Genomic DNA, 12,040 nt, shown 5'->3' on the forward strand with positions numbered 1-12,040 from the left:
TTCTGACATCAAAAGGCATAAAATAGGAGATAAATATTGAAAAGATCAAAAGTCCTCTTGTTTTTCAGGGTTAATTGAACTCATTCTGTCTGATGTCATGCATCAGGTGAAACAGTTCCGATTTTTAAGTTTCTATAATCTGTGTAATTGCTGGGGCTTGTATGGGCATATAGGGCACAAATCACACTAGAATTCATAAAGGGCAGTAATATGATGCTGTTTGCAACCACTGTGTCTTTGAAACAGAAATGCCTGCCACCATGCAGCAGAGAGACTAATACATCTAGGTTAGTTTTTGACAGACTTTGTTGCAATAACAGATGGCAGGTTGAGTTCTCATGAATAACAAGGAGCAAAGTAGACCTTGGCTTGTTTCTCTTAGAATTATATTAAAATGAAATTACTCTGAGCAGTTTGGCATGAAAAGAGAGAGAGAGCGCAATTTGCTCAGAGAAGAGAATTATAATAATAATAATAATAATATTAATATTACTACTGATAACAACAACAACAATAATAATGATAACAATAATAACTTTCAAAACAATAGTTACAAAGCATTGGAACACTGAAAGCTAATATAAAACGTAGAATGTAGAATAAAAGAAAAACAAAGAAAAACAAACAAACAAAACTACTCAAAGTCCAAGTTTGTTTTAAGAAGGGACTTGAAGGTTGAAACTGAGGTGGTGAGCCAAAGTACCTCTGGTCATACGTTCCAGAGTCGCTGAGCCTTGACAGCAAAAGGGCTGTCACCTCTAGTTACCAACCTTGATCTAGGAACAGCCAAGAGATCCTTGCCAGAGGACCTCAGACTATAATTCGGTTCATAGGGGGTAAGGAATTCAGAGATGTATTTTGGAGCAAGACCCCATTCAACCTTGAACGTAATTAGTAAAATTTTAAAAACTAAAATGAACAGGTAGCCAGTGAAGAGAGGTTAAGACAGGGGTGATGTGATCACATTTCTCTGAATTAGTTAAAATCATTGCTGCTGCATTCTGGACCAGCTGCAGACAGGAAAGAAAACTTCAGCTCAAGCAAAAGTACATGGAATTACAGTAGTCCAACCGCAATGAAATAAAAATGTGGATGACTTTCTCCTGGTCAGTGAACAATAAAAAAGACTGATATTTCTTAAATGAATAAAGCAGGACTGTACTGTTTTCTTGACTTGGGCATCAAAGCTAAGGTCAGAGTCAAAAAGCACACCTAGGTTTCTAGCAAAAGGTTTAACATATATTAACAGACTACCAAGCTTATTTGTGAGCCAAATAAAACAATCTCCGATTTGCTTTCATTTAATTGGAGGAAACTGTTGGACATCCAACCCCTAATCTCATTGAGGCAGGATATAAGAGTCCTTAGACCACTGGTATTAGTCGGTGTTATTGGTACATATAGCTGGATGTCTTCTATATAAAACTGAAAATGTATTTTATATAAATAAATAATGTCCCAAAGTGGAAGCGTGTATATTGAAAACAGTAATGGACCAAAAACTGAGACGTCATGACAGCACTGCGTGCAAAAGTGAAGCCAGAACATCTCGATCGCCCCCTGGTGGCTGGCTGCAGTATAGGTCATAAATCCTGCCCCCTTCATATTAGCGGATGGGACATGAGCCAAACTAAAAAATCAAAGTACACCTCAAAGATTTTTTTCCCAGATGATGGTTTCTGTCATTTTTATGTAGTTCTTATCACGCTGATGTTTGCCCAAGTGCTAATTTTTCTGATAAATATGTTTTTAATTGGTTATTTGATGATATAAAAAGGGAGTGTGACGTCATGATTGACAGCTGTAATAGCCGCTCTCAAACCTCCATCAGGCGGTGGGACCATGGATGGGTGGGACAGCTGAGGGGGCATTTCCTGCGGGCCGTCATTCTGCCGCTTGACTCTACTGCGCAGACTCTGGCTCCAAATGACGTCACACAAGCAAGATGGCAGCTCTCGGAAAAGAAGTATTTTGGCTTCACTTCTGCATAGCAACAAGAAGTGGATACACATCAGTCACATTTATATAAGGTTGTGACGGAATATGTTCTGTGGTCGAGATATGATTTGGACCAACAAAGGACAGAGTGAGAGATGCCAACCCACTTCTTGGCGACTGAGCAAAATGCTTCGGTCAGCTGTGTCAAATGCAGCACTAAGGTCCAGGAGTATCAGAACTGAGCAATCACCAGCATCAGACGCAACCAGGAGATCATTAGTAAACCTCAGAAGGTCAGTTTATGTGCTATGATGATATCTAAAACCAGACTGAAATTTCTCAAAAATGTCATTGTTATTCATTAACAGTATTAAATGAGGTGATACTACTTTTTCTAAGACTTTGGAGAGGAATGGTAATTTGGAGATTGGTCTGTAACTATTGAGGTCCAGGGGTTTAAGATTAGGCTAAGTTTCTTTAAAAGCAGTTGGATAAGTGTTTGAGATAAGAAGGAACACAGTCAGTAGCCAGTGAGCTGTTTATGATATGTAAGATATATGGGCCAAGGAAGTCAAAGATCTGTAATAGAAACTTAGTGGGTATTATATCTAGGAGAAATGATGTGTCCTCTAGATATCAGGGAGAAGATGCACAGGCTGATGATACTCGTCCTGCTTCTCTTTCTCTTTCACTTAATTACACATGCTCAGAAATCCCATCCATAATGGAGTTTCACTGTTACCAGGGAGTTAAAATTAGAAACACACTTCTGTAATAACTTTAATTGGACAAGTCTGCGAACACAATACTGGTTTTGTTTGCTTTTTTTGTTTTGTCTGTTTTTTCTCTGTCCCTATGTATTCATTTCTCTGTCTATCACTATTAATGTTGTTGTTGCAAATTTGCCGTTATTACTCAGTCCAACGCAGCAAGTGTTATGGAATTTTTCCATCTTTAGGGGTTACAAATTGGGTTATACTGGGTTAATCATGGTCCTTGAGGTCACACTATAATTCTTAAGTAGAAGGAGACATTCTCTCCTCTCCTTGAGACTCTGAGTAACTGTCTGTGATGTTTGGGGAAGCAGAGGCCTCTCTGATAAAGGGTAAATCAGCATTGCCATGGTTACCAAGGTCGGAGGGGGCCTTCCTAGACAACACAGATATGTGAAAGACGTAGATTCCATGGCATAATCAGATATTCACACCAGAATGTGCTGACGTTGACCTGAAGTTCCATGCAATGTGACCTGAATTAACACGGGTAAAATGCAGTTCCTTGTTTTAGAAACTAGTGAACCAATTAGACTAATTTTTCATATTGTAGGCTGATCTGTTGGGGTTAAAGACTAAGAGTCAGACCTTCAGAGGGCAAAACGGGAAGAGACAGCATCAGAGTGCAGAAGACCTTGATGTTTACTGTTTCAGTTCTCCGCTTGATCAAGTGCTTCAATAAACATTCTCAGCATTAAGACATCAAAGGCTCGTGTGCACTTTCTCCTCTGAGGTGCTGACCATCGCTCAATATTTCCACAACAGCAAGTAAGAGAAAATATGGTGAAAGAAAGGGGGTGTGATGCAACAAAAACTGAGGACATGCACCCTAGACCACTAGAACACTGTGAAGCTCCATCCAGCACTATTTATTCCACTCACACCTTATGGAAATTCACTTACTTTATGATCTTGATACAATTCAAACTTGTTTCATACATTAACTTGAAGCATATTCTGTACTGTATGTAACAAAATAGATCTATATTGCTAGTATTTTAAGTCCCAGTGCAGATGTTGTCAGACATTTCTGCATACAGCTAAATTCTAAAGGAGTAATTAGGCTTTAGTGACTGAAGACAATAACAGTGCCATCACTGACCTTTACCGAAGCATTGAACACTGAACTGATACAGGATTTAGCACTCATGTTGTCCAGTTAATTAGAGTATCATATCCTTTTTTTCCTCCACAACAGCTCTCCCCTAATACATTTTGCAGTGACTAACCAAATGTGAGAACAGCAGACAATGGCCCAGTTGTACCAATTGTAATCCCTCATTTCTCGAAGCAGTGCTTTTAATTTACATCGTTCTCTACAGTATCTATCCTCCAAATCATTTTTTCCTGGTCTTTCTCTCTTCTGGCTCTTAGAAATACCAGTGTCTTCTCATTAATTGGAATTTAGATTTTTTTCCCCCCCTTGTGATAAAAGTAAAAAAATATGCTATCTGAGAGAAAAAAAAAATTACAAATAGATGACAAGAGTTCATAAAATCACATGAACCAAGACAAGTTTAGTTTCCAGAACTGGTGGCCAATTTTACATTTATGCATATGAATGTCTTAAAGCACAAACGGAATTATCAATCTGATGTTCAGCTGTGGATATTCAAGTCTGACACACTTACAGTACATCAATTGACCATTTTTAGCCAATTCAGTCATTCATACAGTTAGATTTGGTGGTAAAGGCTTGGTCTTTGAGGAAGCTGTCAAAAAATTCAAGTAGTTACAAGGATTTTGCTTGGAGGAGAAGAATTAAAAAAATGCACATGTACATTAATCTTAGTTAAATCATAAAATACTAAAAATGTGGCATATAAGGATGAGGGTAGGCAGGGAGAGGGAGCTGGAAGCAGCAGCGGATATGTTGGCATGAAGTATTCGGTACTGCACACCTGGATGAATATCAGTAGATGTTACTACTTAGCTGGTGAACAAACAACAAGTAAATGAGCCAATGATTTTGAAGCATGAATGAAGCAGCTGATGCCAATCAGCTAATGCAAGCACAATGTCATTGCTCTTGCATTTATTTGAACAGTACATCCTTAAGACTGATGATGAAAGAATGTTGTCCTTTGGTGCATGTGTCACATATATAACAGGCAACATGCGAGGGCAGTTAATGCATTTCCCTGTTCTCCTTGTGTACCAAAAGTGTGGAGTTCAGATGAAAGAGGGTGTTTACTGTACATTAGACAATATAGAGATATATGGTTGCGACCGTGCCGTGACACTTGAATGAAACAGCAGTGGAGTCGTAGAGAACAGGTTTGGAATCACCAGCAAATGGGAGGGGTGGGTAAATCAATAAATTTTCTTACTCAACAAGAAAGTACATCTCAGGGCGAATCAGGGCTATATTTTCTCTTGCTCTTGAATTGCCAACAATTTTGGATCCACTCTAAAAGTCCAATGATTTTTTGCTTTAGGTGCATGGAACACAATGAACTTACATACAATGTATTAAGTTTCACACACATCTTGCACCTGGTGTGAGAGCACGCACACACAAAAAGTGGTAGTTTCAGCTCTGATTCATTTTTCTCTCTTTCCCTCTAATACCAGAGATTTATCCACCTAAAAGTAAAGCCTTCCCCCCTACAGCAGTCCAAGAACTTGCATTACAATAAGGCAAATGGATGACATTGTGACAGAGTAACAAATCAAATAAAACCACTGTAGGCCCCGACCAGACAAAAAAGAGCTGCATGAATATTCCTATTCTTGTAGCAGTTTAATATTTCATCACAGTGTGTCATTTCAAAGGCAGAACTAATTGCTGACATTAATTACTAATTTCACTGATGGCATTAGCACTGATAAGGGTGATGATGATCGGATTAGTCAAGCTGTATTATGCTTAAAGACCCACAGCAAGATCCTGAGTATACCAAAAAAGGGGGACACTGATAGGATACAGGCTTTTTTACATAATTCCTACATTTCTACCCCTCACAAAACATTATTTTGTTACTTACTGATGGTCTTTGCATCAAGATCCAATCAATACATTTAAACTAAATAAAGTAAGCTATGAGAAAGTCTCATTTTACAGTGGCCTTAGATATTATATTTTCTGAAATATGATGGATTGTAATTATTATGGAGTACTGACTAATCATGCTTTGGCAAATGTGGGAACATCCATTAGCCTCATATATACAAACAAAATTGTCATTTAGTTCTAGCAGTAGTCCAGGGGTTGGGTGTAGCACACCTCAACAATTAATACATTTTTAAAATGACTTTCCTTTTTTCCTTACAACAGAAACTATCTGCAGTGAGAAAAAATATTTATAATATATACTGTATACTTCTTTGGGATTTATTTGAACTGACAATTGAAGCTGAAATCTACAACATCTCTGCATGTTGTCACCCTCTCCAGCCAATAGAGGAAATTAATATGTTGTTCAGCAAAGATGGTAGAGTTCTTGTGAAAGCCTGTCGCTTTCTTTGAGGCACCCAATGCTAAATGCAGTGCTTTAATATATGAAACAACATAGACTGTATGCCAAGGCTATGTTTGAACAGACATGTTTTTTCCACCAGGACAGATGCAAACTGAATCAGTGCTATCTAATACTAGTAGTGTTTATAGAGTGTGATACATTATTACACCTTTTGTCACCACTAAAGAGTATAGATACAATTTATAGAATGCTAACATCATCCCCAATTTTTGACATGATTTTTAAAATTTACACAAAAAGAAGTGATGATGAAGATGCACAAAAGAAACAAGACACACTGCTGAATCCTTATTGCTATACCATCAGCTAATTGGTTGCACATACTATAAGGTTGGATGATAACTAACATTTGGATAAATATTCATTTTTTGTTGGGTAGACTGAATACATCCTTGATTTTCAATATTATGTGGAAACACCACCGTGATACATTCTCTTTTTTCACTAACAGACAAGTGAAAATATGGTTGAGTGAGTACTGAGCAAGAACCAATCAGGCCTTGTATGTCAAGACCTTCTACAGCTTTTTTGTTTTACTGCCACCAATCAATAAACTTGAGTGTTGGACCTAGAGAAAAATTTTGCCAAGGCGTGCTCGACAATTTATGAGAGCTTTGTTTGAATTTTGACTGTTGACATATTAATCTCATCATGGTCTGCTCCACTGAAGCTGTTTCTCATTGTATATTACAGCATCTCATTGCAGGCTCAATGGTTTGGTCACCAGAATGGATGTGAAGTCCAACTATTATAGAAATAGTCTTTCTCATGATTTTCAACAGTTCTGGAACAGGATGAAAAGTGTCCTTAGCCCCAGTAAAAGCTCTGTTGCGCAGATCCGTGTAAATGATGAAGTTGTCCATGATCCCGCTATTATTTCTAATGTTTTCAGTCATCATTTGTCCTCTGTTTGTAGTTCCTACTCTTTTGTTTCAACTTATTTAAATAATTAAAATTAGCAACCTAACTAGAAGTGGCTCATTTTCTTTAAGTATTTTACCCACTGAAATTATGCAAGTTATTTCAGCTCTAAATGTTGGCTTTGCTCCTGGTCCCGATGGCTTAGAGGCTAAGTTTATAAAATTAGCCACTCGAGTGCTTATTCTTCCACTTGCCGACCTATTTAATCTGTCTCTATCTACTTGTAATCTTCAGTCTATTTGGAAATGTGGTAAAGTCACTCCACTCGATAAAGGAGACCCACTAGATCTTAATAATTATAGACCAATTTCTACATTTGTACGACAGCTAAAATATTTGAAAAGTTAATTTTTAATCAATTATCACAATACATTAATGATCACGTTTCAGTCTGGGTTTCTTTCTAATTTTTCTACCACTACAGCCCTTGTAAAAATTTCCAATGATGTATTATCATCTTCAGACAAAAGTAGTTTCACAGGAGAAATTTTTATTGATTTAAACAAGGCTTTCAATTTAGTGACCATTATCTTCTTCTTGATAAACTTTATGCTATTGGTGTCTGTCAACAGATATTGTTTTGGTTTAATTCTCACCTCCATAACCATTGTCATTGTGTTTATTTTCATCACAATCAATCAGATTATTCAACTGTTGAAAAGGGTGTACCACAAGGATCTGTCTTAGGACCTTTACTTTCCTCTATTTTTATTAATGATCTTCCTAAAATCTTCTAATTGTTCTGTTCAGTTATATGCAGATGGCACAGTTATATACACATCTGACTCTGAAATAACTAAAATTTAAAGCTCTCTGCAATCAGAATTTTCTTTTGTTCAAAAATGTTTTTTAAATAACAATCTCAAATTAAACAAGCAGAAGTCTTAGGCATGTTATTTGTACTAGTTATAATCTTAATAATTCACTTAATGAGTTGGCTGTTAATTTTACTGATGGGTTGCCATGGGTTGATGGGTTGATAAGTTTAAATACTTGAGACTTTGGATGGATTCTGTATTTTATTTTAGGCCTCATATTGATTTTATTAGAAATAAAATAAACGCTAGTGTCAGAATACTATATCAGTCAATTAATTGTCCAACAGCTTACTAGAACACCTCTGAATCCCATCTTCAGCCTTTAAATGTAGTTTACAATAATATCTACCACTTCACTCTAGGAGACATTTTCATTGGTTGCTCTTTGTTTTCAAATGTATTTACTTTAACTATCCTTTATTCTTTAAACAGCTTTTGTTCCATTCAGTTCATCACATTTACTCAGACACACTCAAAAACCTTTTTTGTGCCTAGATCTTTAAAGAAATTGGGAGTTTAAAAGTTTAAGTTTAAAACACCATCAGATAATTTGCCTAACTCACTCAGGTTGATTACTTCTTTCCACGACTTCAAGACTTTGTTGCATCTCCACCTTAAATGTACCTTAAATTTTTTGTTCATAAGTAGACTTTATATTTTAACATAATGTTATTTGATCTATTCATTCATTCATCTTTTGTACAGATAACAGATGTAGCTGGTGGGGTTTGAGCGTGTGGATCTTAAGAGGCTTATCCTCTATTAAATTTCTTAAATAAAAAACTTTGATTTAGCAGAACAGGTTGCTGCTTATATTCTCATTTACAAATGTCACAAATACAAAATATATGAGAATTTGAAAGCATTATCAAAATCCGCTTTAAATCACACTTATTTCTGCATCTTAAAAATAATCAATTTCAGTTATAATTGATCCAATGTTTCACATTATTTTACTGGACTCTTTATTTATATTGTGTTAACCATGATCTTAAAGGACTAGTCCACCAACAAAATTATAATTTTTTCCCCCTGTCAAATTAATAAATCATGTGCATTAATGTCAACAGTTCACAATAAGTAAACTTAAGTAAGTAAAAATAAGTAAAAAAAAAAAATCCATTCACAGGCAATGATTTAAACAGAGCCTGATGCCAAAATAAATTGTATTTCGCCTGGCTGTAATCAGCTGGTGCAGCTCTAAGTTAGCCTTCTTCAAAACAACTATAGTGGCTCAGTATTATTCCTTTAGAGCAGTGATTCCCAACTGGTTTTGCATCTGAGCCCTTAATATATAGCAATGTCTACTTTTGATCACAGGTTGGATGATGAGTTATGAACAGTTCAACTAAACATAGACCACTTAATTTGAATAGTTTTTAGATGTCTTAGGAAGTAAAGCTATTCATTAATTAACCACAGAACATGAGGATAATTGACATTTACTGAAGCCAAGCAGTTGGCCTTCATATCCATATTTAGTGGTACATTTTACTATGAGTGTTTTTAGTGCTTGTGTTACTTACTGTAAGGCCTATGTCACATGGTAATAGTAGTATTAAAGTATTTTTAAATGTTCCATTATTTGCCTAATCTTATTTATTTGAAGTTAAATTTATGAAAATGTGGATATGTATACAAATTATATCAAGAGACTCAACATGCGATTCAATATGTGCTGTGCATAAATATACACCATGACTCTTAAAAAGTAGCATTTGTTCGCCTTAAAAATACTTGGATCATTCAACTTTTTGAAGTAATTTTATGGCAAGTTTATGCCAGAACCAGTTCTCATTATCTTTTTACACAAAACACAAAGTTCACTGCTGTGTACTGACATGAAGGTAATTAGATCATGGCAACACTCATTTTTGGATGACTAATGCCTTTGTTGGTGCCACATTTTATCTGATGGAGGAAGGAGCGGTGAAATATGCCTCTCTCCCCTTTGGGGGAGTACTTGAACTAAAACAGTTGGCACTTCTGACTCTAGAACTGATTCAAATTTTGACGCACTAATTATAGAACTCTAAGAATAAACCATCAAAAATGGGTGGCACTCCCCTTTAGGTTAACCTCGATTGTTTTAAAAAATACCACAACTTCATTTCCCATGTTCTAACACGTCACTTTTTCCGATACACATCTTACTTAGCCACAGATACGGTGTTCAGTGAATGAGTATGTTATCATGTAGTAGGTTTATACAGCAGTATCAAACTTTACACCCCCCTATGTTTATCACCATGTAAAATTCTGCCCACATACTGATAAAACTGCATATAAAACACAAATGAGAGATGTTTTCCGATTATAAAAAAAAGTGTAAGGGGGAGAGATGTCCGATAAAGCCCAGAACTCAGGGAGCAATGGACCAATCCTTCTGTAGCCTGATGAGTCACTCTGTCGCAGAGAATACCCTCAACACTGATTAGTACACGTGCCCATTCTCATGGAGGTGATTAAGAGCACTTTGATACGATGCATTCAACTTTAATTTATCGAAATACAACCTTTTTTAGAATGTACCATATGTCTGACCTTGCAGTGTAAGTACAACCTCAGGAAACATGACTCACAGTCCACGCTGTACACTACAAGGAAGAAGAACTCCAGAGGTGGGTCAAGGAAAGAGAATTATTCAAATGTTTATTCCGAGAAAATCAAATAAAAGAATAGGGATGAAAAGGAAAGATGTGCCTTTTAATATAGATCCTGCATGTTTACTCTCTACAACAAAGAAAAAGTCAGGCTGGTATTACCTGGAGAGAGCTAAGTAATATTTTGAATGCTCTTTCTGCTCTATAATTAAGTGTTTATATAGTCCTGTGCGGAAGCTCGGAAAGGTCTGGAAAGCGTCCCTGACCAGAGTGAATCATCTGAATGATGATGCTGGGAGGTAAAATAATGTTGATAGCTTGTGATAAACATGCCACACTCTCTAAAAGCTGAAAAGTCTGATGATTGCCAGAAAGCTTTGAAGTTAGATCTCACCTCCTAACCTACCACCATTTCACATCTCTGCTTGTTTTGTTTTGTTCTTATTAGGGAGCTGGCAAAGTCTCTGGGCACATCACCTAGAAGTCTACTGTATCAAACAAAGAAATAGATCAAAACCTTGACTTAGTGTCTGTGTGTGTGTGTTTTTGTGGATGTGCATGTATAAATGCATTTATCTTAGTCATATGTAGTTAATAGGGCATCTTCTTATCCAGCAAGATGCACATTTTTCTAAATTGCATCTACAGAGTCAGTTTCCAGCTTGTGAAGCCTGTGACCTAGAAAGGCAGCAGAAACGTTTTTGGGTCAGGGGCTTTTTTTCCACTATGGTCCCTCCCTCTCTGTCATGCACACAGATGCACATCTTGGACTGGCAGGTAATGCAGGAGGGCCAGTTTTAGAGGATATCAAATATTCATTCGTGACTATGAAGTGCGGGCCAGGTTTTCTGGCCTGCAGGTATGCATGTATCCTGTGCTCCTTTATCACTGTCTGGCTGCACAGGCCCTGAGGTGCTAGATTCTTCACAGGGGTATGATTGGATAGTATGGGGAAGAGCCACCAGAGAGCAGGGCTCCCCTGAACCAGCCTTCTTTTGGCACAGTGAGCTAATGTAATATCATGTGTCAGGCTGAGTGTTCAGCCTAATACCTGTGTTGATGGATTAGTTCTACCAGCTGTTCGACCGTTGTGGCAATGTACCGGTCATGAACACACACTCAGACTGCACCACCAGAGTGGTACACTGCTTTGTCTATATCACATTTACTGTGAGTGCTTCATTATTTATGAGAAGATGTTTGTTCAGGAGCAATGTCTTCCTCAGACTAGACAAGGGGAAAATCAGTTGATCACAGCATTGCGTTACTGGACATTGGCACTGAATGTATTCATCCTGTGAGGTCCTGTGTGGTGTTCCAGTAACTTCTACAGATCTGATCCCCCAAAGAGGAGCCAAGGCATGAGAGAGAGAGAGAGAGAGAAAGAGAGAGAGGAGGGGAGAGAGAGAGAAAGAGAGAGAGAGAGAGAGAGAGAGAGAGACTCCATACACACTCGGTGGCGCTCAGAGGCTCCCTCTTTACTTTGCTGTCTCCTTCTCACTTTC

Source organism: Thunnus albacares, chromosome 14 (assembly GCF_914725855.1).
Source record: "Thunnus albacares chromosome 14, fThuAlb1.1, whole genome shotgun sequence".
NCBI lineage: Eukaryota > Metazoa > Chordata > Actinopteri > Scombriformes > Scombridae > Thunnus > Thunnus albacares.